Below are 25113 nucleotides of genomic sequence, written 5' to 3' on the forward strand. Positions count from 1 at the left end.
TGCCCTTTCGGCTCGCGTCCTGAAGGGAGCAATGGAGGGAGGGAAACCGGAGGGCAGGCGGCCGGACCCCACGCCCCGCCACCACCCCCAGCCCTTGAACCCCACTCATCAGATCGGGACTCCCCAAGCCTGCTGGCCCCACATCTCTTTCCCCTGGAAGCAGGGGCTGGGTCCCTGCCCCATCCCGAGTCTGAGGACTGCCCCCTGGGGGTCTGGGGAAGTTATCTCCAAGGAGGCGCTTTTAGGGGTTACCGGAGCCTGGCTGGGTGCCTATTCCCGTCACTCTAGCTAGGCGCCCCGACTTGCTCTGTGCTTGTGGGTGTTGCTGCCTCACTCCGGGTCTGAGACCCTGGACCGTGCCGGGATCCGCAGCCGCTGTTCCGGCGGTGGTGCTCAGCGCATCTCTGGTTTTTGCCTAGCTGGGTGCACACCACTCAGTCCTCCGTCTGCTGCCTCGTTGTCTTTGCCTGGCTTAAGAGGGGTCTGATCCCAAGTCCTCACCCGTGCTCCGGAGTCAAGACTCTGTCTCCAGTGCCCGGTCTTACTTTGAGTCTCCTGTTTTGCATCCCTGGATGCCTGAGACTCCTGTCTCTACCTTGTCCATGTCTAACCTTGCTCTCTCCTGGTTCCCTGTCTCCAGTATCAGGGCATGGCCCCTTCTCCTAGGCGTTTGTGTCCAGGTCTCTGTCGTAGTGTGTGGCTCGTTCCTGTCACCAGCTGTGTATCAGATCACAGCACCTCAACTTAGGCTTCTGTGGGTTTACTTTGCACCTCCTTGGGTGTGAACAATCCAGGCTCTGAAACTGTTCCCTCCGCAGATCTTCTGGGGCCATCTGGGTGTCTTCTACCCTGCCCACGACCTCTCCCGGGAGGCCCTTCACACCTTAGTTGGCCCGCCTTGCTTAGCCCACTGAACTCAGAGCACACAGGAGAGGTCAGAGTCCCCACCTTTGAGCCAGGGTCTCAGCACCTGTGGGCGTGTCTGTCTTCAAGCTTAGGGATGTGTCTGTATCTTCCTGATGTGTCTGTATCTTCATCCCTGCTGCTTGCCCACAGAGCTTCTCCCAACCCTTGGGGACATTAGACACCAGGGGGTAATTTCAGGCTCTTAGGCACTGAATGCATGTCTCTGTCACCTGTCACTTTGGGAGCCTTCACTGAAAGCTGCCTTCAGACACAGCGTGATGCCCTTTGATCTGCCAAACTTCTTTGGAGGCAGAGAGGCGACCCTCTTTGCCAGAGTGCAGTTCTTTGTGTCTGTGGGCTGAGCCAGCCCAAGGCGTGATGCGATGGCATTTCACGTTGCTGGCTGGTCTGTGTGGGTAGCAGGGAGAAGTCTTTTCCCCGTTCCCAGGGAGGAGGATGGAGTGAGAGTCCCGGTGGGGAACCAGAATGTTCCGAATGCCTCTTATTTGTAGCAAAGGGCACTCTCAGACACTGCCTTTGAACTCCAGGAGTGGATAGTGATGTGTTTGGGCAGAAATGCAATTAGAAGTTCTTTCTGGAGTCGGAGCCCTTCAGGGAGGTGGGGTGGGAGGAGGTTCAGGACATGCACTGCTAGCCCAGTGTGGGAACATGTAGGATGGCCATGGAAGCGTGGGGCTAACTGTATCCTTTGCATCTGGGGTCCAGATGGGCGTCAGGAGGTGCTTTTCCCCATGCACATAACCACCTGTTGAAACAAGTGGAGGGAGGGAAGCAAGCCTGGTTGGCTGATTCCTTCCTGGGTCTCTGACATTTTGGAGCCTACGTCCACACCTGTTCTCTGGGTGTTCAGTTCTGTGTCTTCTCTCATCCTCCAGCTGGGCTGTGCTGAGGTTAGCAGTTGGGAAGGTGGGAGAGAGCGTGCCTCTTTTCCTTTTCTATTCCTGTTGGAATGCCGGTTCCAGCAGCTGAGGTGCTTTGCTTTTCTGAAACTCTGCTCTCGTCTGCAAGTTCAGTGACTGTCCCCCTACACACACCTCCCAGGCTCTCAGTTTCTTCCGATATAGACACACCTGTATTTTTTGTCCCCTTTTTTCTGTCCTCCCCCCTTCTTTGTGGCTGTCTACCATGCAGTTGTTCACTGCCGTCTCACCTGGATTTGTACTGGATATTTAATCTGTTTGTCCATGTCCTTGCTCTTCCCTTCCCCGATGATGTCTACCCCCGTGCCCTGTCAGATCCTGAAATCACAGCGCAGACCTGCAGGGTGGAGCCGGGGACCCATCCTCCTGTAGCTGTGCCCACCCAGCCCCTGCCCTTCCACGGAGCTCAAGGAGACCAGAAGGGGGCAGGCTGTTCCCAAAGTCTGGCTTTGCCTGAGCTTAGATTGCAGCCTAGGAGGAGAGGACCAGACCCTTTGGGCAGGCCACTGAGGCCCTCAGAACATGCGGTCTGTTTGCAGACCCCGCACTGGCTGCTGGTGCGTGATGCTTCGGAGGGAGATTGGGGAGTGGGACTTAAAAAAAAAAAATCCCCGTGATTTTCCAGAGCTAGTTAGGCGCATGCTTGGGAAATGATGCTTCATCTCTGTGCTCTGAAGAGGGTGGGGTGGGCAGTTGTGGTTTTGGGTGCAGAGAGACTCAGCACTGGTGGTGGTGGTGGTGGTGGTGGTGGTGGGTATGTCTCAAAGAGTGTCAGGCCGACACTGTGTTCAGGTTATTTTCTAAACTAGACTTAGCTGCTTCCTTGTGCTCACCTTTCCAGAGCTTCTGCATTTGTACTTTTTCTGTTTGGGGAGCTGCATCCCAGTGGAAGGGCCTGATTGTCGTTTTGGTGCGTTTTGAGAAGCCAAGAAGAAACACCCAGTTTCTCAAGCAGACAGAGCCAGAGAGCTTGCGGGTGGTGGCGAGACGGGCATTTTCCTGAAAGATTTGCAGGCTTTGCCTCTCAGCCTCTCCCAAAGCTCTTACAGATTAGAATTGTTGGGCGGATGGCAGCTGAGTTCCGTGGCTGTGGCACTCATTCCTTCATGGGGTCTTCAGTACGCTCTGGGTTTTACTGTCATATCAGAATGTAGGAAACAGATGGGCTCACTTATAAAGGGAGGGAAAACGTCGAGGAGAGTGTCAGAAAGATCACACTACAGGTTCTGAATCAGTTTGCGGGAGAATGAAAGGAGCTGTGTGTTAATGTAATGAATGTTTATTTTCTTTCCCCTTGCCTCCAGTGATCCTCTGAAGTCCTCACATTATTGCTTGAATCCTTAGATAAACTATTACTCAGTAAGTTTCATTTAAGAAACCTAATTTTTTATTGTCCTGACACACACAGACACAGGCACAGGCACACACACATACACACACTTAAAGTAGAATGGTCTTTCTGTGTTGTCTGACCCCTTTGAAATGTTGATTTTTCGGCAGAAATTCCTCATACTTCACATTACTCAGATAACTCAGGACTTTTTCAGACATTGGCAGTGACTTTGAAAAATTGGTTCACTGTATCCAGATCGCCTCTGGTTCTAACAGCCTCAGAGGCGTAGCTTTTCTTTCTATCCAAATGTTTTGAGACCAGAGAGAACAGAGGGTAGTTTATTGATGGTTCGTTTTTCTCACACTCTCAATGGAGTTTTATTTTGCTTGAGCAGTGCATTACACTTTGTATACAGAAATATGCATCATTGAACAATATTTATCTTGATGCAAATGCTGCCATCTGCTTAATCATATCCTGAAAAAATGTTAAATAAAATAGATAAATAAAAGTAGAAATTATTATATGCATATATGTATATGTAATATTTACATTCACTTTCTTTCCAGTCTTCTTACACTTTAGACGTTCTCTCTAGTTCATCAGTTCTTTTTATTTTAACCTTCCAGAAGGTTGAGTGACAGATGCTTGCTGTTTTGCAAATAGGAGGCCAAACTGTAAGTTCCTATTTGCTGGGGATTGTCCAACTTTGATCCATCCTCTTAATAGAAAAGGAAATTATTTTGATCTCGACCAGATATCTGACATCATTGTGTGTGTGTGTGTGTGTGTGTATTTCCCCAGAAAACAACATATCCTTAAGCAAGTGTCTGTCCTCCCACCCAGAGCTATTTATGATCAACGGGGCATTAAATCTACATGCAGAAAGAGGAAAATGCACGGTGCCGTCATAACTGGACTGCCCAGGGTCAGGGCTGTCCTGGTCTCTAGCTTGGTCAACTCCGCCCTAAGACTTGTCACTTAAGATAAATCCTCATTTTTTTCATTTGCATCTCCCACTTCTATTGCTTGCAATCCCTATCTACCAGAACCAAAGAGAATGGTTTGAGGAAACCATTTGAGGAAAATGCAAAAGTAAATACAAACTCAACCTCATAAAACCCAAGCTCAAAGGAAGGGCTGTGGGAGCAGGTGAAAAGTCACAGGAAACCTGTGCCAGGCCCTAGTACAAGGGACAGAAAGGCGTTGGTTGCTAAATCATGTCTGACTCTTTGTGACCCCATGGACTGTAGCCTGCCAGACTTCTCTGTCCTTGTGATTCTCCAGGCAAGAGTACTGGAGTGGGTTGCCATTCCCTTCTCCAGGGGATCTTCCCAACCCAGGGACTGAACCCAGGTCTCCAACATCTCAGGCAGATTCTTTACCATTTGAACCACAGGGAGGGATACTCAGGGGACAAAGGCCTCTGTTAACTACCCTTGGGTCCGCTCCTGCCAGGTTCAGATCCTGGCTCTGTTCTGGGCCGTCCCTGGGATCTTTGGCAAGTTATTCTAACTTCATTCCTCTGAAAATCAGGGCCACCTCATGGGGTTATGTGAGGATGAAATGTAGAAAGACGTGTGAGCTAGTTTGTGCCTGGCACATAATAAATGCTCAGATGTGAGCCATTATTCTTAAAAAGAAACTCTTCGTATGTTTGAAAATAAGCAAATTTTTGCAATTACTCATTTTTCCAAGCCAAGTAGGGTTTGACTGTAATCCAAGGCAGTAGAATGCGTCCAACTCCTCTGTGTGTCAGCCTTGGAGCAGGATGGAATGTGGGGGAGAGGGGAGTACTAACATTTATGGAGTGACGACTGTATGCCAGGCATCCTTTAGGTGCTTTACATGCATGATGTTGTTCATTGCTCAGACACACACAGTAATTCAGGATGAAAGAAAGGGTTGCATACAAAATTGAGACTACGGTCTCCTGGCTAGAAATCACCAGTTTTCTGGGTACAGTCTTCAACAGTATGTGAACTGAGAACTTCCAGATGTTCAAGCTGGATTTAGAAAAAGCAGAGGAACCAGAGGTCAAATGGCCAACATCCGTTGGATCTTAGAAAAAGCAAGAGAGTTCCAGAACATCTACTTCTGCTTTATTGACTACACCAAAGCCTTTGATAGTGTGGATCACAACAAACTGTGGAAAATGCTTAAAGAGATGGGAATACCAGACCACCTGACCTGCCTCTCGAGAAACCTGTATGCAGGTCAAGAAGCAATAGTTAGAACCAGACATGGAACAACAGACTGGTTCCAAATTGGGAAAGGAGGACGTCAAGGCTGTATATTGTCACCCTGCTTATTTAACTTATATGCAGAGTACATCATGCAAAATGCCAGGATGGATGAAGCACTAACTGGAATCAAGATTGCCGGGAGAAATACCAGTAACCTCAGATATGCAGATGGCACCACCTTTATGGCAGAAAGTGAAGGAGAACTGAAGAGCCTCTTGATGAAAGGGAAAGAGGAGAGTAAAAAAGTTGGCTTGAAACTCAACATTCAGAAAACTAAGATCATGGCATATGATCCCATCACTTCATGACAAATAGATAGGGAAACAATGGAAACAGTGAGAGACTTTATTTCCTTGGGCTCCAAAATCACTGCAGATAGTGACTGCAGCCATGAAATTAAAAGACACTTGCTCCTTGGAAGAAAAGCTATGACCAACCTAGGCAGCATATTAAGAAGCAGAGACATTACTTTGCCAACAAAGGTCTGTCTGGTCAAAGCTATGGTTTCTCAGTAGTCACGTTTGGATGTGAGAGTTGGACTAAAAGGAAAGCTGCTACTGCTAAGTCACTTCAGTTGTGTCTGTGCGACCCCATAGACGGCAGCCCACCAAGCTTCCCCGTCCCTGGGATTCTCCAGGCAAGAACACTGGAGTGGGTCGCCATTTCCTTCTCCAGTGCAGGAAAGTGAACAGTGAAAGTGAAGTCGCTCAGTTGTGTCCGACTCTAGCGACCCCATGGACTGCAGCCTACCAGGCTCCTCCATCCATGGGATTTTCTAGGCAAAAGTACTGGAGTGGGATGCCATTGCCTTCTCTGAAGGAAAGCTGAGTGCCAAATAATTGATGCTTTTGAACTGTGGTGTTGGAGAAGACTCTTGAGAGGCCCTTGGACTGCAAGGAGAGCCAACCAGTCAATCCTAAAGGAAATCAGTCCTGAATATTCATTGGAAGGACTGATGCTGAAGCTGAAACTCCAATTCTTCGGCCACCTGATGTGAAGAACTGACTCATTAGAAGAGACCCTGATGCAGGGAAAGATTGAAAGCAGGAGGAGAAGGGGACGACAGAGGATGAGATGGTTGGATGGCATCACCAACACGCTGGACATGAGTTTGAGCAAGCTCTGGGAGTTGGTGATAAACAGGGAAGCCTGGCATGCTGCAGTCCAGGGGGTTGCAAAGAGTCGGACACAACTGAGCTCCTGAACTGAACTGGGTACCAGTTACATGGTGGGGATAATGAGGGCTCTGCAGATGTTACCTCACTGTCTCAATGAATCCTCTCAACTCTGTGGGATAGCACTGTTACTGTCCCTACTTGATGGGGAAAATGGGGCTCAGAGTGGAAAAGCAGCTTGATCGCTAAGATTGTGCTGAGGAGCAGCAGAACTGGAATCCAGACCTAGGACTGCCCCATTCCACTCAATGTCCAGATTTCAGAGTGCCTTGTCTGTAGAGGTCTTTGAAAAACCCTATATGCAGCTGGGTCTTTGCTGAAAATCTTCATGTCACTTTCCTTGTTGCAGATTCATAAAAATATGCCAGCCCTAGAAAACGAGCAGATGTGCAGCTTTTCTTGAATCAGACCCCTGAATAATGAGATGAGGTAGAAGGGCTTCCCTGGTGGCTCAGACAGTAAAGAATCTGCCTGCAGTGCAGGAGGCTGAGGTTCGATACCTGGGTCAGGAAGATCCCCTGGAGAAGGGAATGGCAACTCACTCCAGTATTCTTGCCTGGGAAATCCCATGGCCAGAGGAGTGTGGCGACCTACAGTCCATGGGGTGGCAAAGAATGGGGCACAGCTGGGTGACTGCCACTTTTCACTTTCAGGAGGGTAATCATAATAATAGCAGTGATGCTTCTGTAACAGTTATGGCTTACCAGGAATTGTTTTAGTCCTCCTTATGTATTTTATTTCTTCAAAGAATGTACTATTATGTTTCAACAGCCAACAATCATGATGCTTAATAGAACCAGGCCCTGTTTGAGGTGTTTCACAAATATTAGCTCATTTAAACCTCACACTACAGTGAGGAAACTGAGATGTGGGGAGCTTAAAACAGTTTTCCTGAGGGTCACAGTACCAATGGCAGAGCTGGGATTTGAACCCCGGCAGTCTGTACTCTGAATCATTCTATTCCATAGCCTCCCTCTTCTAAGCATCTTGAGAAGGTCCCCAACCTTGGAACCGCAGACTTCATTTAAGGAGGCACATAGGTAATTGATTCGGTCACAATTTGCCCAGTCCCAAGGACAGGATTTTATGGTCCAGAAAAAGAAGGTATCACCCATTAGTGAAATATGCATCATGCACCCTAGGGAATAATTGAACCTGAACTGCTGGAAGTGGAGTTGGTGGGAGAAGGTGTTTTGAATTCAGCTCCCCTTGCCAGGGGAGGAGGGGAAGAGGGTGCTACACAGGCTTCCTTGGCCAGAGGGACAGCCTTTTGTTCGTGGTCAGTGGGCCTCCTGCCACTCAGCTCACCCATGACTTGCCCCCAGGACCCTGGATGAAGCCGGAGGTGTCACTAGGAACATGCAGTCCGACTGTCTTTCGGGCACTTCCTTCCTTCTGCCTGCAACAGAAACTGTCCGTTTGCCCGCAGATACCGATCGAGTTCTGTCCTTCTGATCCCTGAGGTTAGGGTTGCCCCTTCCCCCATCAAAAGCCAGAGCCTTAACAAAGAAGGTGGCAGGGAGAGGGCAGGTGTGTGTGTGTCTGTGTGTGTGTGTCCCATAACCCCGTCAGTGCTGTCGTGAGCAGGGAGCTGGTGTGATTAGTATCAGAGTCCGGGAGTCCAGACACCCGGCCTGATGGGCAAGGAGCAGGACCCCACGGGCATCTCCAGCCTTTGGGGAAGGGGGAGATCTCCCCGTCCAGGGGCCTCTGAGGGCAGCAAAATGGATTTGTTCTGTCTCAGCCCTGGTTTGTCCCAGGCAGGTGACTGCTGGCTTATCTGAGCATCTAATCCAGGCTGATGTGTCCAGGGATGTTAGTGACAAGCGTTTCTCCTCCCAGGGGATCCTTTGCTGTAATCCTTGGCCACAAGTCACGTGGTTTAAGCCCAAAGGAGTTGACCTCATGGGGCAGAAAAATTGATGCAGACGTCCCCTACCCAAGGGGTACAGACATCGTAACTGTGATCCTGATGACAAGGAGGACTTCTGTTTATTGAATGTTTGCCTTGCTCTTGATGGCTGTGGAGATACTGAGAAGACATGATCTTACTGAATCCCTGTCCTGCAAGTTAAGGACTACTAGTCTCATCTCTTGGAGAAGGAAATGGCAGCCCACTCCAGTGTTCTTGCCTGGAGAATCCCAGGGACAGGGGAGCCTGGTGGGCTGCTGTCTATGGGGTCGCACAGAGTCGGACACAACTGAAGTGACTTAGCAGCAGCAGTCTCATCTGTTTCACTGATTACAAATAAGGAAAGCAAAGCAATGAGTTGTATGAAAGTTAAAGAGCTGAGAGGCAGCCAGACTAGGAATTTAAGGTTGGTGGTGACTCCAAAGGTTCCTAGTCTCTACCCAGTTCAGAGTCAGTAAGTCCCTTGTTCTTCACACCTGCGCTGTCTCACTTCTCTCCTATCCATGTTTGCATGCATGCATGCATCCATCGACATGCCCACCCTTCCGCCCACCCTCCACTCCAACAATACCCAGCATGGGGACTGCCTTTGTGAAATAGGGCAGTTGTGCCCCTGCCCTCCCGGAGGGCCAGTCCAGCTGGCGAGGGTTGGGACCACGGCCTGTCAACAGAGAGGTTCCTCTCTGGTCCTAGCCCAGTTCACTCTACAGTGGCTTCTTTTGGACACAGAGAAAGGTGTCCTCCATTAGATGGGAGCCAGGAATAGTGTGTTTCAGGAGCCTGAAAGCCCTCAAGTCTCCTAATACCCACCCCCAAACTGCCAGACTTGAGGCTGGCCTGCCCCATCTGTGGAGTTCAAGCTCATTTTCTTCTAGTCGAATAGGGAGCCCAGAGGTAAGGTTTGTGGGGAGTGCAGATTGCTGGAAGTTGCAGGGTCTGGGAGGTGTGTCACGCAGTGTTAGGACAGAGGATCAGTGTGTCACGCACACGTCCCTTTGCCTCTCTGGGGCAGGGTTTCCTTGTCTGTAATGCAGGGACCTTCCTACCTGGAAGGGCCTGGTGATAGGGCACCGCCTCCCGGCTCATGGTCCCTGCTCTCACCGTCCCCGATGCAGCCTCACCACGAGGGATATTTGCAAGACGGGCCCTCGTGCTTTTGGCCTGTGGGTAGGTTTTATTTAACCCTTACTGTCTTAAAATAAAAAATGCATCAAAGTGTAAGGGTTAGGATAGAAGACGATGTGGTCGTTTGGAATGCCTTAAAAAGTCAGGAGACCTGACAGCCCGGGGCCACATTCTTCCCTGTTGTTCACTGGCCAAGTCAGGAGGGGCTTCCTGGGATCCTCCAGGTTCCTGAGACACCCCCCACCCAAGATCTCTTCCTTCACCTGTGACACCTGACTCAGCCCTTAGGGCTGAGAAGTTTGCAGCCTCTGCCTGGAAGATGTCTGTGTTCACTGTGCCGAGCTAAAAATAAGCGTCTGTGGTTCTTTTCAGTGATCCCCATGTGGTTTATTCACAGCACTTCTTCATCTCGACTGCGTTTACCTTCCCCTGTGTGATGGAGGTTTCCTTCCTTCTCTCCCTGCCGTTAGTTAGTGTACTCCCAGAATATGCAAATTCTTAATGAGCTTTAGGCATCAGGATGTGGTAAAAGAAGCGTCCTCCACAGGAACAGAACCATGCATTCTACAGTTTGGTCAGCCGGCTTCCCTTTTGCCGGGGGTGTAGGTCATGCACGGTTTTGAATCACTTGCCTTCCCTTCTCTGTGCTCCTCACCACCTTGTGCCCTCCTCCCCCAACAACACGTGTTGGGATGTTGTGAGTTGTCAGAGAGCTGGCCTGGGGGCTGGACGAGGGGGTAGAAGAGTGTAATATTCTGGAGCGTCTTGGCTCAAGTGCCGACTCTATCAAGGGGCAAACCCTGACTTTCACCTCTTTGTGTCTTTTTTGGCATTTCTGCCAGATGATGCTAATAAACCCTGCCCTTCGCTAGACTGGGTTTTGAGAATGCGATTTGATAAATAGATGAGAAAGTGTATTGAGGCTCAGAAACCCTGCATGAGTGTAAGGCGGTGCTCCCGTCTTCAGCCTTGAACAGAACGTGTGAGCAGTCAGACTAGTGGGCTATCAGTTTGTAATCCCTGGCGGAGCAAGAGAGAATGAGTAAAATCCATCAGAGGTTTCCCATTCAGTCCTCCATCTGTCCATTAATTCAACAGGTAGTGCTCGAGCGCCTGCTGTGTGTACTCTGCAGAGTATGAGGGGATAGTCAGCTGTGCCTGCTCTCATGGGGTTTATGGTCTAGAGGCAGAATGACCCCCAAACACACACATTTTTAAAAATATCAAATTGTTCCAAATGCAGTGACTTACAGTTTGAGTGCTGAGAGAAGATAAGAGGCCACGTGTGAAGATTTATTCACGATGCAGTGTATTCATTTTACTTAGTTTTGCTTGAGGACTTATTTTGGATGGATATCTTTTGCTAGAATGGCTCTAGACTGACCCCAGGAATCTCAAGTGTAGTATGCACGTGGATTCTGATTTATGTATGATTGAAGGTGCTTTGTGGGCACACAGTCTCTAGTATAGTAGCTTTTAATAAAGAGTTTGTATTCGTAGGTGTGCAAAATTTATTTCCTAACTTTTGCCTATATTTTTAAATGCTTTTTTAACCAAAATATAAATACACAAAAGTGCACATTATTCTAAATGTACAGCTTGATGAATTTTCATATACTGAATACACTTAGTAACCTCCACCAGTAAAAGCAGAGATATCACTTTGCCGACAAAGGTTCATCTAGTCAAAACTGGTTTTTCCAGTAGTCATGTATGGATGTGAGAGTTGGACCGTAAAGAAGGCTGAGCGCCAAAGAACTGATGCTTTTGAACTGTGGTGCTGGGAAAGACTCTTTACAGTCCCTTGGACAACAGGGAGATCCAACCAGTCAGTCCTAAAGGAAATCAAACCTGAATATTCACTGGAAGGACCAAAGCTGAAGCTGAAGCTCCAATCCCTTGGCCATCTAATGCAAAGAGCCAACTCATTGGAAAAGACCCTGATGCTGGGAAAGATAGAAGGCAGGAGAAGGGTACAACAGAGGATGAGACGGTTGGATGGCAACCATCACCAACTCAATGGACATGAGTTTGAGCAGGCTCTGGGAGGTTGTGATGGACAGGGAAGCCTGGAGTGCTACAGTCCATGGGATGACACAGATTCAGACACGACTGAGCGATAGAACAACAATAACAACAACAACCCCCACCCAGACCAAGAAACAGGGCATCTGTGACCTCCCAAATGCACTCAGCCCTTGCTTCTTGGTGAACAGTTTTTGACACTTGTCATGGCTGTATATCTCTTTAAATGTATATTAGAGAAAATAGGGAACTATAGCCAGTCAAGCAAAATGATCATGTCAGGGCTCTTACTGCCTAGCATGCAGGTTAAGTGACATTTAAGTAAAAATGTTGGTTGACATGCTGAAAACACCTAAATTATTGTATCTAAACATATTGTGCTAATGCTAATCCTGACCCCAATTTAGATGTATGATTGACGGGGGCAATGGAATGACCAAGGTTTGGTAAACATTGACTTAACCAGTTTGAAGATTCCCCGCACTTCTGGTAAACAGCTGCGTTGTTTTGTTCTCAAGTCCAAGTGGAAAGGATTTAAGCTAGACGTTAGGAGGAACTGTGCTCTGGGTCTGTTTAGAGGGGCGTCCCTGTCGTGGGCCCTCTCTGATGTTCTGGTCACTGCATCACTCCTGTAGTTACGGAACATCCCAAGCCTGTCTTCTGGACTCGAGTCTGGACCCTTCCTGGCATCTCTTGGCTTCGCGCTGGGCCTCTGCTTCATACTGACTCTTTGTACTCTGGTCCCCCGTGTGTTGGACATGAATTAGGCGTGATGAATGGGTCCCCAATCGGGCCTGTAATGAGTACATTAACTTAACCCTGAACCAAGACTCTGTCTTCAGAACCAGGATAACAGAACCGCAGCACTAGAACAGCAATTCAAAAGGGCAATGGAGACAACTAATCATTTTATAATGAGCAAGAGAAGAAGCAGTAAAGAGAGAGCCCAAGGACAGCATGGTAATTTCCCAAAGTCTTAGCACTCAACCAGACTCACGTTAATAAAATAAACAAATGTTTTTGGTAATGGAGAGCTAATGTATACATTATTTAAGGGGAGTATTAAAACCAGATTAGATAGATCAAGTCATACAGTGGTTACCTCATTAAGCCTCCTTTCTTTGGGGATCTGGAAAACTTGTCTCTCTTTTTTCCTTCTTTCCTTGTGAAATGGTGCTTTATTAATTAGAAATGTAATGGGACATCTTTTTTCTTTTCTTCCAAGACTGGTGGCTGTTTTCTATTTATTTTTTAATGTAGGACCATGCTTTGCAGATGTTCTCTTTGAAATAAAAGCCTATTCATTGTCTCTCTTCCTCTCTCTCTTTATCCCCAGCTCAGAAGGGGCAGCTGTTATGAAAGCCACAAACAGAGAGCCCTGTTTGCTTGTCATCAGGCATTACGGAGGATTCCATTCCACCATGTAAAATACTCCCCTTACCTGCTTTTTCTCGTTGTCCTGCTGAAGAATAGTTTTCAAATTGCTGTATCTGATTCCCTCTTGTTTAGAAGAAGAGGTGATGACAGAGGACAGGGTGGAGATGACCTCAGGGTGGCTCTTATGAAATAAAAGCTGGCCTGTTTGCAAATGGGCATGGATGATTATTAACTCCTCTTAGGACAAGTGGTGACTGCTGTTTGACTTTCTTTTAGAGTGAAAAAAAAGATCATGGGGCACAAACAAATGCTTTATTAGAGCGAGCAGGTGGTGGAAACCCCAACAAAAGCGGATGCTGGAAAATACAGGTGAAGGGGGCCAGGGCCTATGTGTTGAATCTGAGTTACAGGTGGAATAACAGCCGCAGCATAGAGCTGGCTTCCTTCTTTTTGCTTTCTCTTTTTTAAAGTTAAATTACTCTCCAACATTTTAAAATCAGTGATTTCAAACAGACATCTGATTTGAAGTTACTGTTAAATTTTTTGAAATTCTGGCCTTTCTTCCCAAAGAGGTAATTTTAGGGAGCAGGGGAGTGTGGTTACCCTGCTTTCCAGTTGGCCGTGGCTCCCACCAGTCTACTTGACTTATGTGTGTTTCTTGCAGGACGCTGTTAGGATTTGTTTATTACTCTCAAAATACTACTACTACTACTATTATCTATTAAATACTATGTGCGAGGCACTGTGCTAAGCAGCATATCATGAATTATCTCATCTGATCGTTACAACAGCCTTAACGATATTATCCCCACTCACAGATGAGGAAACTGAGGCACAGAGCTGCTCAGAGTCACAGACAGTAGACTTGGAATCTAAACTCAGGCACTGTAGCTGGGAAGCCTGTGTATCAGATCACATGCTTGAGCTGCACAAAATGTTTTAATAAAGCAATTCTGGTGATGAATTCTTCACTATACCTCTGCGAAAAGGTGGTACTGTTTGCCCATTGCGTGAATGGAACCACTGAGACCCATCAAGTTCAAACCATGATGTAAAATGCAGATCATGACTCACCGTCTCTAAAGAGGGCATTAAAATGACTGAAGACTTGAGCACTGGTAAAGCTGGCAGTCTGGCCGTGGTAGAAGGACCCCAACCAGGGCCCCCCCCATCCTCTCATGCAGAGCAGGATGGGGTAGTGGCCTCTACCCTGCATCCTTGCAGCAGCGAGGTAGCACCTACAGGGTAACATTTTGATAAGTTGCTGATCTGTAGTAAAATAATAATTACAGCAATAATTACAAGCATGGATTTTGGTGAGACTCAGCTGCTGACCGCGAGTAAAAATAATTAACTGCGTATTCTCTCAGAATCACCTGGAAGCCAGGCCTGGCCTTTTTCCTTTGTGTGGGTCCAGTGCAGGGTCTTTTGCAGGTTGAAGGCCACATGTTTTGCCAGATGCTGTTTACATTCACAGTATGGATGGCAGATCTCCGCACAAGGAGGAGCTGGCCATCGGGCTAACATCATAGCTTCCCATAAATACAGACAAAGGTGACTTGCGGGGATCCATGGGCGCACCATCCTTTAACTCATGAAGTGCACCTCACCCTGGAAGCAAATGCAGACACAGCTAGAAGGAAAGTGATCTAAATCTGCTTTTAATAAATGTTTTTAAATACTCTAGCATTGGCCACTATCTAACCATGGTGATAGACGTGTAGCTAATTTAACTGGATGGCTGTGGTTCTCTTTAAATGTCTGTTTTTGAAGCTGGTTGAATGGTCCTGCCTTGATTTTAACAACTTGCTAAATTTCGCTTGAAACAGAACATACGTACAGAAAAGGGCAGAAATTGTGAATGTATAGCTCAATCAAGTGGCCACATTTGAGTAACAAGGACTCGGATCAGAGCCCAGAGCATTACGGCTCCCTCCTCCCCAGGGTCCTTCTTATTTCCACTTCTAATCCCTACGTCTCCAAGGGTAACCTTTGTCATGACTTCTGACACCATAAATTATTTTTGCTTCTTTTTAGAAATAGAATCACGTGGTTTGCACTCCCTTTTGCCTGGTTTGTTTTGCTGAACATCACTTGTGATTACATTTGATGAGATTACATCAGTGGTTGGCAGACTATAGCCCATAGGCCAAATACAGCCCGTTTGTTGTCTGTTTTCATAGGCTTATGAGCTAAGAATGGATTTCACATTTTGAAATACATGGGGGAAAAAATCAAAAGAAAGGTATTTTGTGATATGAGAAAAGCACTGAAATTTAAATGTCAGTGTATATCAATAAAGCTTTATTGGAACCTGGTCGTGTCCATTTATTACATACCAACTGTGGCTGCTTTTGCCCCCTAAAATGGCAAAGTTGAATAGACTAAACAAAGGCTGGAAGATTTACTATCTGGCATTTTACAAAAAAGTTTCTGACCCTCTATCTGCACTGTTTTGATGCTTCTGCTGCTAAGTCGCTTCAGTCGTGTCCAACTAACTCTGTGTGGCCCCATAGACGGCAGCCCACCAGGCTCCCCCATCCCTGGGATTCTCCAGGAAAGAACACTGGAGTGGGTTGCCATTTCCTTCTCCAATGCATGAAAGTGAAAAGTGAAAGTGAAGATACTCAGTCGTGTCCAACTCTTAGCGACCCCATGGACTGCAGCCTACCAGGCTCCTCTGTCCATGGGATTTCCCAGAGTACTGGAGTGGGGTGCATTGCCTTCTCCACAGCATTGTTTTATGTATTTGTAATTGTCTGTTTACATGGCTCTATAATATCTCATTGTGGAACATACCATAATTTACATATCTGATCTGTTTATTGGGAAGATCCCAGTTTTTGGTCATTACAAAGAGCACTGCTATGTACATTCTTGTGCAGGTTTTTAGGTTAAAAAAAAATGTTTCATAAGCATTTCTATTGGGTATTTATGTAGGAGAGGAATTGATTTAACTGCTCTTCGTTGTTTGTTTTTTTTTAATGGGTTGACTTGACAAGTATATTTAAAATTGGAAGTCTTACTTTCCCTACTAGGGAGTAAGGCTCGGTGATATTTTCATGTATGGAAGCTCTGAAACCAGGCTTACTTTAAAAAAGGTAATTAGTCTTGCAAAATTGAGCATCCATAGAGCCGCAATTCATTAGTGGATTACTGTTCTTCCACCTCGGTACCTTCAAGGATATTGGGAACATGCCGATGTTAACTGCTTTAGTTGGTTCTGGGAATGGTACCATCATTGAATTTCTTATACTGAAGCTGTATTGTCCAAAGGCTGCTTATCTTTATGCAGCAAAACAGGTCTGCCAGAATTAGGAGAGTTTTTCTGATGTCACTTTCTGCTTTGATTGACTTCTGTTTATCTCTGACTATTCTGGTTTTCTTGCTGGACAGTAGATGAATATAGCTCTGCGTCCCCAATAAGATCTCTAGCCTTCAGTAGCATATGTCATTTTGCATTGAAACAGCGAGCTGAAATGTCCCTTCAGGGACTGCAGACGTTGTATGTGGCCACAGCAGTGGAGCTCAGAGATTCTCCCTAAGGAGCTGCCTTGCTGTGCATTGTCAGTATCGTTTAGCAGCGTCAGTCTTGCGTCAGTACTTGCAACGCTGGTCCTGTTCCATTTGCTGTCCTACTTTTGTAGGCAGAGGCACTGACAGAGTTGAGAGAAGAATGTCAGGATTCCCTGGGATCCACTTGTCTTTCAGGTTTGCTTGGCTCTGGCTGACAAATGGCTTAATACTCTTTCTGCTGCAGCTGCTAAGTCCCTTCAGTCGTGTCCAACTCTGCGCGACCCCATAGACGGCAGCCCACCAGGCTCCCCCGTCCCTGGGATTCTCCAGGCAAGAACACTGGAGTGGGTTGCTATTTCCTTCTCCAATGCATGAAAGTGAAAAGTGATGGTGAAGTCGCTCAGTAGTGTCCGACTCTTAGCGACCCCATGGACTGCAGCGTACCAGGCTCCTCCATCCATGGGATTTTCCAGGCAAGAGTACTGGAGTGGGGTGCCATTGCCCTCTCCGAATACTCTTTCTGGGGCTCCTCAAAAAGTCATATCAGCTTCCTTTTTCAGACCAGCCCACTTTACAGGGGTAAAGTCTTGCTTGTTTTAATCTTGCCTTCTGTTTGTGCCTTGTGCAATTAACAGAATTCAGGAATGTCATCAGAGAAGATGCTCAGAGGATGTTTTGGTATTTCTCTGGAAAGACAGCTCGATTCTGTGGTGAAGGAGTTAGTGGAACTGAAATGCAGTCTCAGCGAAAATGTAATGGTACAGCTGGCTCGGTTTCAGCCTCAGTTTTTTAGTCTTTAAAATGGGTTTGTAGAGCAGTGCCATTACAGGTAAAGTTCCTAGGTGTTGAATTTCTCGATAGGAGAACTTTAATCTTTAGATTCGGGTAGATCTTCCCCCTCCTTAATAGTTTGTTTACTTTCTTTCTTTGGATTACTTTTGAAAAGATAAACCCTTTTTGGTAAGTATTCTATGAAACTGTTTACAAAGGTATATGTGTGTTTGTGTTCTAGGAGAAGACTTTTCTTACTAAAGATTCTTTTCTAGATGTTCTATGATGCCTTAATTAAAATGGATGCTGCTGCTGCTGCTAAGTCGCTTCAGTCATGTCTGACTCTGTGCGACCCCATGGACTGCAGCTTACCAGGCTCCTCCATCCATGGGATTTTCCAGGCAACAGTACTGGAGTGGGGTGCCATTGCCTTCTCGAAATTAAAATGGATAATTTGTCTCAAAAGAAAGGTAATCGATTTCAAAAGTAGAGATAATCAAGGCTTGACTTATAAAACAATAAGACATATTAAAAATTAGCCTTCTAAAAGGGTATCACTTAGAAAATTTAAACAAAACAACAAGACTCTTCTATATAACTCTTTAAGGAGAAATCAAACTTGGAATTTCGGATTCTAGGGTGATGGATGAAAATGAGAATACATCATATCAAAACCCATGGGATGAGGCTAAAACTGTGCCCAGAGGAAAATTAATAGCCTATTATAAAAGCACTTTATTTATTTTTAATATAAATTTATTTATTTTAATTGGAGGCTAGTTAGTTTACAGTATTAAGTATTGCATTGGATTTCGATGTTAAATGCAAGAGATGAAAATGATGGTTTCCAATTTTTATTTAAAAATCATCGTTGAGAACCTGAAAGAGTATAGGAAGGGGGCTAAATAGAAATAAAAGCAGGCATTCATGAAACAGGACACAAACATGGTAGTGGTCTTGAAGATCTTCTAACTATTAAGCACGAAGTATTGATCTAGTCCCTCTTAGGGTTCGAACCTGTGAATGGTTGAGTGTTCCTTACTCACATTGTTTGCTCTGTGCTTCTGTTCTGGCTGTTGAGTAAAGGAAGTGGTGGGGAGCAGGAGAAGTCTCTGAAGTTTCATGTTATTTGGGCGGGGTGGGTTAGGGGAAGTCATCGCTTCGCCTGCCCACATCAAGGCAGAGCCAGCCTTCTGCACTGTGTTCCTGTTGACCAACTTCCTCGTGCCTTTAAGAGTAAGAAGGCTGGCAAGGCGTTGTGTTGTTTTGTAGACTACACTGACACTCTTGCAGGTTCCCAGAGAGCTTTGCCCCAGGTCCGATGCCTTCCTGGTCTTGTAAAGCCAGCATTCTTCTTGTCCTGCGGTTACTGTTGAGGTTGGGTGGGGCCTGGGGAATGGAACCGGGGGAGCCAGGCAAGAGGCTTCTGTCTGGCTACTTTCTGGGAGGAATGGGAGACCAACCTTGTGGGCTGGGCTTCGGTTTTGATGTCTTCCAAGCAGCATCCATTGATGATCTATCGTGTATCATGTGCTGGACATTTTATGTGCCTTATCTCGCATATAATTATCATGTATCTAGATTTCCCCAGGGTATTCACAGACCCTTAATCCTTCATTCATTAGCCGTATTACCAGGCACATGCTGACACATGCTGGAAGCAGTGGACAAAACAGGGTCCAGCCTGCCTGGAGCTCACATCCTGGTAGCAGGAACAGTGAGTAATGGAAGAGTCATCAGGGCAGGCTTTTCTGGCAAGATGACATTTAGAGTGAAATAAATAGAAGGTGGTCAGGCAAGGATTGGGGGAACATGGGGACAGAGTGACCTTCATGAGCAAGGGCATAAACAGCAGGAAGAGACAGGAGCCAGGGCCTGCAGGGGCTTCGGGGCCACTGTGCTGCACTCTCTGATGTAAGGTTCCTCTTAGCCTTGTCAGTGTATCCATCAGCCCCATTTTCCTGAAACCTCAAAATTGTTGACTGGTTTAGACATGTGATTTGGAAGTAGTCCTTGAACAGAAGAAGGCTGAGTCCCGAAGAATTGATGCTTTCAAGTTGTGGTGCTGGAGAAGACTCTTGTGAGTCCCTTGGGCTGCAAGGAGATCAGACTAGGCTATCCTTATGGAAATCGATCCTGAGTATTCACTGGAAGGACTGAGGCTGAAGCTGAAGCTCCAGTACTTTGGCCACCTGATGTGAAGAGCCAACTCATTGGAAAGGACCCTGATGCTGGGAAAGATTGAGGGCAGGAAGAGAAGGGGGCGACAGAAGATGAGATGGTTGGATGGCATCACTGACCCAGTGGACATGAGTTTGAGCAAGCTCTGGGAGAGGGTGAAGGACAAGGAAGCCTGGCATGCTGCAGTCCATGGGGTCGTGAAGAGGTGGACACAACTTAGCCATTGAATAACAACAACTCGAACAGATCGAAAGGTTTACTGTTGGTTGTCCAAAACCATGCTGTCTCTGATGGTCTTTTCAGCACTTCTCTACCTTTCTAGCCACTCTGTCTCCAAGAGGAGACGTTCCTGCCTTCTCAGGGCCCTCTCATATTCCCACCTGCCCCTCCGGAATGATGTCCCCAACTCAGCAGATTTCTCTGCCTTCATCTCATATCAAAACTCACCCACCCATCCATGGTCCTGTTCTCAAGGGGCTTGTTTGGTACTGGCATCCCACACCAACTCTCGCTTAGTAGCATTGGCCCAGAGAAGTGGCAGCTAGGGGCCTGGCAGCTGTGTCTGGCTATGGCTGTGGTGGGCGCTGTGCTGTGCTGGGGTCGCTTCTATATTTCACAAAGCGGATCTGGTGTCTGACTCCCCGAAGAACAGATCCTCTGTCCATGGGATTCTCCAGGCAAGAATACTAGAGTGGGTTGCCATGCCCTCCTCCGGGGGATCTTCCTGACCCAGGGATCGAACCCATGTCTCCTACATTGGCAGGCAGATTCTTTACCACTAGCACCACCTGGGAAGCAGCTCCTGTGCAGAAATGCATCTTATTCCTCCCCGCCCCTCCACCTCCCAGATCTACCCCTCTGCTTAATGATAAACTCCAGTGTCATGAGAGACCGTATTGGGAGTCTCCATCACCAGCACAGCTGATCTCTTCCCCCACCCCGTGCCCGTCAGAGCCTCCCCAAGGGCTAGAACAGTGAATGGCACACAGTAGATGCTCAGTAGGTGTTTTTGTTTATTTGTTTGTTTCCTTCAGTCATTGCATGAAAGATCAGATTCTCTAAAATAAAGAGCTAGAGGGCCCTGTTTCCAAATGACATTTTACCATCCGGAGGCTAAGTGTTGCTAGAACTTGAATCGTGTGTAGTTTCGTTGGTTTCTCGTTGGCTCCCCAACCCTACTGACAACACCCTAGGGTTTACTGTGTGGTTTTAGTACCTGGTGCGGGGGCCTGTGGATGAAGACATTCATAATGTTACTGGATTATAATAATTAAATGATAATAATAATAGCAGGTGCTATTTATTAAGCACTACACATGCCAAGCAGTTTACTCTTAATGCTTCCAGAGCCCTGGGATGTGAGCATTGTGGAAGTCACTGTTTTGTGGACTGAGGAAGTAGGGCAAGAGAGGGGAAGTGACTCCCCCAGGGTCGCACAGCTGATAGGAGACGGATCTGCTTTCTCACCCAGGCAGGCTGGTGTGGAGCCCACGTTCTTAACCACTGTGGCACCTAATGCTAAGTCCTCTTCGTGTGACTGAGAATTGGCTGAACCTGGTTGGACCAGGGGAGGTCCCTTCTGCCAGCCCTGGCTCCGCCCCTTCCTTCCTGCCCGCCGGCCTGGCAGACCTCTGCTGCTTCTCCCCTCTTTGGGGACCCTCGCTTTCCAGGACTACAGGCAGGGCGAGTAAGAGGCTGGTCGCTGTGGCATCTTCAGCGGGGATGGGGCGGCACACATGGTCCTCTCTCCATTTCTGTGCTCGGCTGGCCCCATGCAGAAGCAGCCGCAGAACAGGGAGGAGAGGCGCAGACTTGGCCAGGTCTTTCCCAAGGGGGAAAGAGGGAAGGGCTCTCCAGGTTCGGAGGAACTGTTCTGTTACTGTTCATCTCTGCAGGAAGAGGAGGAGAGGGGAGGAGAATAGCAAAGCGGGGAGAAGAGGAGGAGGAGGAAGAATTGGAAGCAGGGAGGGGTTGCCTGGATAACTCGGCTCCTCCTCTCCTTCCTCTGGATCCTGTTCCCAGCTCAGCCGTGAATAACTGTGTGCCCTTCAGTCGGTCACGTGTCCTCTCTGTACCTGCTTTCTCACCTAAAATTAATACAGTGATTGTAATGATGGTAATAATTGAATTCATTTTAAGATGCATATTTTTACATTGAACAAATAGCATTTCTGACATCTGGCATGGGTTTTACAATTGATGTGTGTCTTTCTTTTATGCTTCCTCACGCAGCCTGTTGCCCTGGAACAAATCAACAGTGCATCTCAGAAGCAACAGGGTCTTAGAATTAAGAGGCCATGGTGTCTGTGTGGTACCAAACAAGATGGTACCTGAGTGCTTTCACATGAGCCGTTTTATTTACTACAAACTACAGCCCTGGGCGGGGTGGCAGGGGGGAGTGTCATTACTCTCCCATTTAACAGATGTGGGAACTGAGGCTCAGAGGAAAAGTAGCTTGCAGGCAAGGTCATGCCTGTTTAAGCAGCTGATCTAGTGCTCAAGCACTGATGAGTCTGATGCCAGAACCTGCAAGTCTTTCCCAGGGGTGTCTGGTAACTTCTCTTTCCTTCTGGCTGCTCAGGGATGTGAAAACTTGCTCCTGAAGAGAGCCTCACGTTTTTAGAAGAACAGTGTTAATGGTGGTCTTAATGGCTCATACGCCCCCGCCAAACACCAAAAGTTCTTGACCGTGAGCTTGAAAGGGTGATAGCATGCCTGTGAGACCCCCACGGGCCGTGCCTTCTGTAGAACACAGGGTTTTCTGAGCCTGAAGCATTTTAGAAAATTAACGTGGGATCTATCCCAGAGCCTGGCAGAGGGTCTGGAATTCCTGAGCCCTGTTTTCCAGTTGGATTAAACTGAGGTCAGACTTTCTGCTCCAAAGCCTGAAGTGAGTCACGCAGGCTGGGAGCAGCCCCTGGCTATCTGAGCCCCTCCCAGGCTCTGGGCAGTGAGGGGCCTTCCCCACTTGTCTGTGTGCCCAGCATCAGGGTCGGTAGTGTTTGCTGGGCTTTGGGGGTCTTTGGGGAAGGGAGAAGACAAACAGGGGGCTGCCTGGCAGCCTGGAGCAGGGCTTTTGGGCAAAGTCCAGAAATTATCTTGCTAACAGTGACAGTCTGAGTCTGTGTGAAGTGGGGTCCTGAATAACTGATTGCCGCTAATTGTGAAGACCATTTTCAGAGATTCCAATCAACAGGCTGATGAGGGGGTAGACAGGATGAGGGCTTCCTTCTCCCTCGAGCCCAGGGGACCTTCTGAGGCTCCCTCTTGTCTACCCAGTGAGCTTGGCCATGGGCCCTGGACTTAGAGGTGGTTCTGGTTGCCCCATGCCCTCTGAGGAGACCAGCTTCAGGTCGGAAGGAGGGGTGGCCATGGCTCTGCTGGGTGGGCTCTTCTCTCTCCCCTGAGGGTGGGCTGGGCCTCCCCCCTGAGGGGGGCCCCAGGTTGTCTCAAATGCAGAGCGGCTCCCCACATCCACAGAAGGGGGACACTGCAGTGCAGGCCCCAGGACACTTTGGGACTTGTTCAGCCCACTTTGTTTGTAGAAGAGAAGCATCTCCTCGTTGTCAGGAGCTGAGGGCCTGGGCTCGGATACTGGAGCCACCCCTAACTATTGGTCTGAGTTCAGACCAGTCACGTTACTCTTCTCTGCCTCAGTGTTCCACCTGTGCAATGGGGCTGACAGGGCTCCCTACTTTAAAAGATTGTTGTGGCAGTTAAGCTGGTATTTAAACACAAGGATAGATAAATACAAGTGCACGTAGAATAAAGCTGCAGTGGTTACGTCATTTGGTCCTCTTAACGGCCCGTGAGGAAGGCAGGGTGGGAAAGGACGGGCAGAGGAGACGACACGGGGAGCAGAGGAGGCAGAAGAGATCCCGTGTGAAAGCCGTACAGCTGGTTTAAGGAGGGCAGACAGCCTCTGGGTTTGTCGGAAACGAGGTTGTGAATAACTGACTGCTGTTAACTGAGTTGTGAAAATCCTTGGAATTTCCAGTCTGGATTCAAAGCCGAGAGGCACCAAGGACCAGCTGTGAAACCCCGCTTGGTGTTGCTGGGCCCTTCAGAACCTCACTTGATCACGTGCCAAATGGGGTGATAATATCACCTCCCCTGTGGGGTGTGGGCTTCCCTGGTAGCTCAGCTGGTAAAGAATCCGTCTGCAATGCAGAAGACCCTGGTTCGATTCCTGGGTTGGGAAGATCCCGCTGGAGAAGGGATGGGCTACCCATTCCAGTATTCTTGGGCTTCCCTTGGTGGCTCAGATGGTAAAGAATCCACCTGCAATGAGGAAGACCTGGGTTGGGAGGATCCCCTAGAGAAGGGAATGGCTACGCACTCCAATATTCTTGCCTGGAGAATTCCATGGACAGAGGAGCCTGGCAGGCTATGGTCCATGGGGTTGCAAAGAGTTGGACACAACAGGGTGACTTTCACTTTCACTTGTGGGGTGATGTGCACACAGATGGCCGCTCATTCATCCCCCCAGTAAACACTTACTGAGTGCTTAGTACCTGCCGGGCACATCCAAAGAGTCTGAACTATATTTCTGAACAAAGTAGTGGCCCCTGCCTCATGGAGTTACCATTCTAGAGGAGGAAGGCAGTTCGTGTTAGTCACTCAGTCGTGTCTGACTCTTTGTGACCCCCTGGACTGTAGCCTGCCAGGCTCCTCTGTCCATGGGATTCTACAGTCGAGAATACTAGAGTGGGTAGCCGTTCCCTTCTCCAGGGGATCTTCCTGACCCAGGGATCAAACCCGGGTCTCCTGCATTGCAGGCAGATTCTTTACCATCTTAGCCACCAGGGAAACCTTAGAGGGGAAGCCAGATAATAAATAATAAACATTTTTATAATTGGAGGAAAATTGCTTTACAATGTGGTATTGGTTTCTGCTGTATATCAACACAAATCAGCCATAATTATACATATATCCCCTCCCTTTTGAGCCTCCCTCCCCTCCCCATCCCACCCCTCTAGGTCATCGCAGAGCCCCAGGCTGGTCCCTGTGTTATACAGCAGCTCCTCACCAGCTATCTGTTTTGCACATGGTAGTGTATAAATATCAATGCTATTTAATAAATACAATAAGCATTTTAGAGAAAGGATTGGCTAACATTGTAAAGGACCAGATAGTAAATATTTTAGGCTTCATGGGCCATAAGGTCCCTGTTAGTGTAATTGGCTCAGTCGTGTCCAACTCTTTGCAACCCCTTAGACTGTATAGCCCTCCAAGCTTCTCTGTCCATGGAATTTTCCAGGCAAGAATACTGGAGTGGGTTGCCATTTCCTTCTCCAGGGGATCTTCCTGACCTAGGGATTGAATCTGGGTCTCCTTCATTGCAGGCAGATTCTTTACCATCTGAGCCACCGGGGAAGCCCTGAGATCCCTGTTATGACTACTCAACTCAGCCTGGGAATTTGGGAGGGAATGGATACACACATATGTATGGCTGAGTCCCTTTGCTGTTCACCTGAAACTATCACAATATTGTTAATACCCCAACAGAAAATAAAAAGTTTAAATTAAGGGGGAAAAAAAAAAAAAAAAACAGTTAAGGCAACCCTGGACAGTATGAATGAATGGGTGTGGCTGTGTTGCAATA

The 25113-nt window shown here is 47.6% G+C and overlaps 1 protein-coding gene and 1 long non-coding RNA gene across 2 annotated transcripts in view; both read left to right on the top strand.

Annotated features, from left to right (window-relative positions):
- The window catches only part of XYLT1 (xylosyltransferase 1), a 352297-nt gene that overhangs the window by 435 nt on the left and 326749 nt on the right, over nucleotides 1-25113 (top strand). The gene's annotated exons all lie outside the window — the stretch shown is intronic.
- Nucleotides 1-25113, top strand: part of LOC132343848 (uncharacterized) — a 51826-nt gene continuing 26713 nt past the window's right edge. The window contains exon 1 of the long non-coding RNA XR_009492848.1: nucleotides 1-25113. This exon is cut by the window's right edge and continues 4542 nt beyond it. This is a non-coding gene — a long non-coding RNA (uncharacterized lncRNA).

The sequence above is a fragment of the Bos taurus genome, chromosome 25, assembly GCF_002263795.3.
Source record: "Bos taurus isolate L1 Dominette 01449 registration number 42190680 breed Hereford chromosome 25, ARS-UCD2.0, whole genome shotgun sequence".
Taxonomy (NCBI): domain Eukaryota; kingdom Metazoa; phylum Chordata; class Mammalia; order Artiodactyla; family Bovidae; genus Bos; species Bos taurus.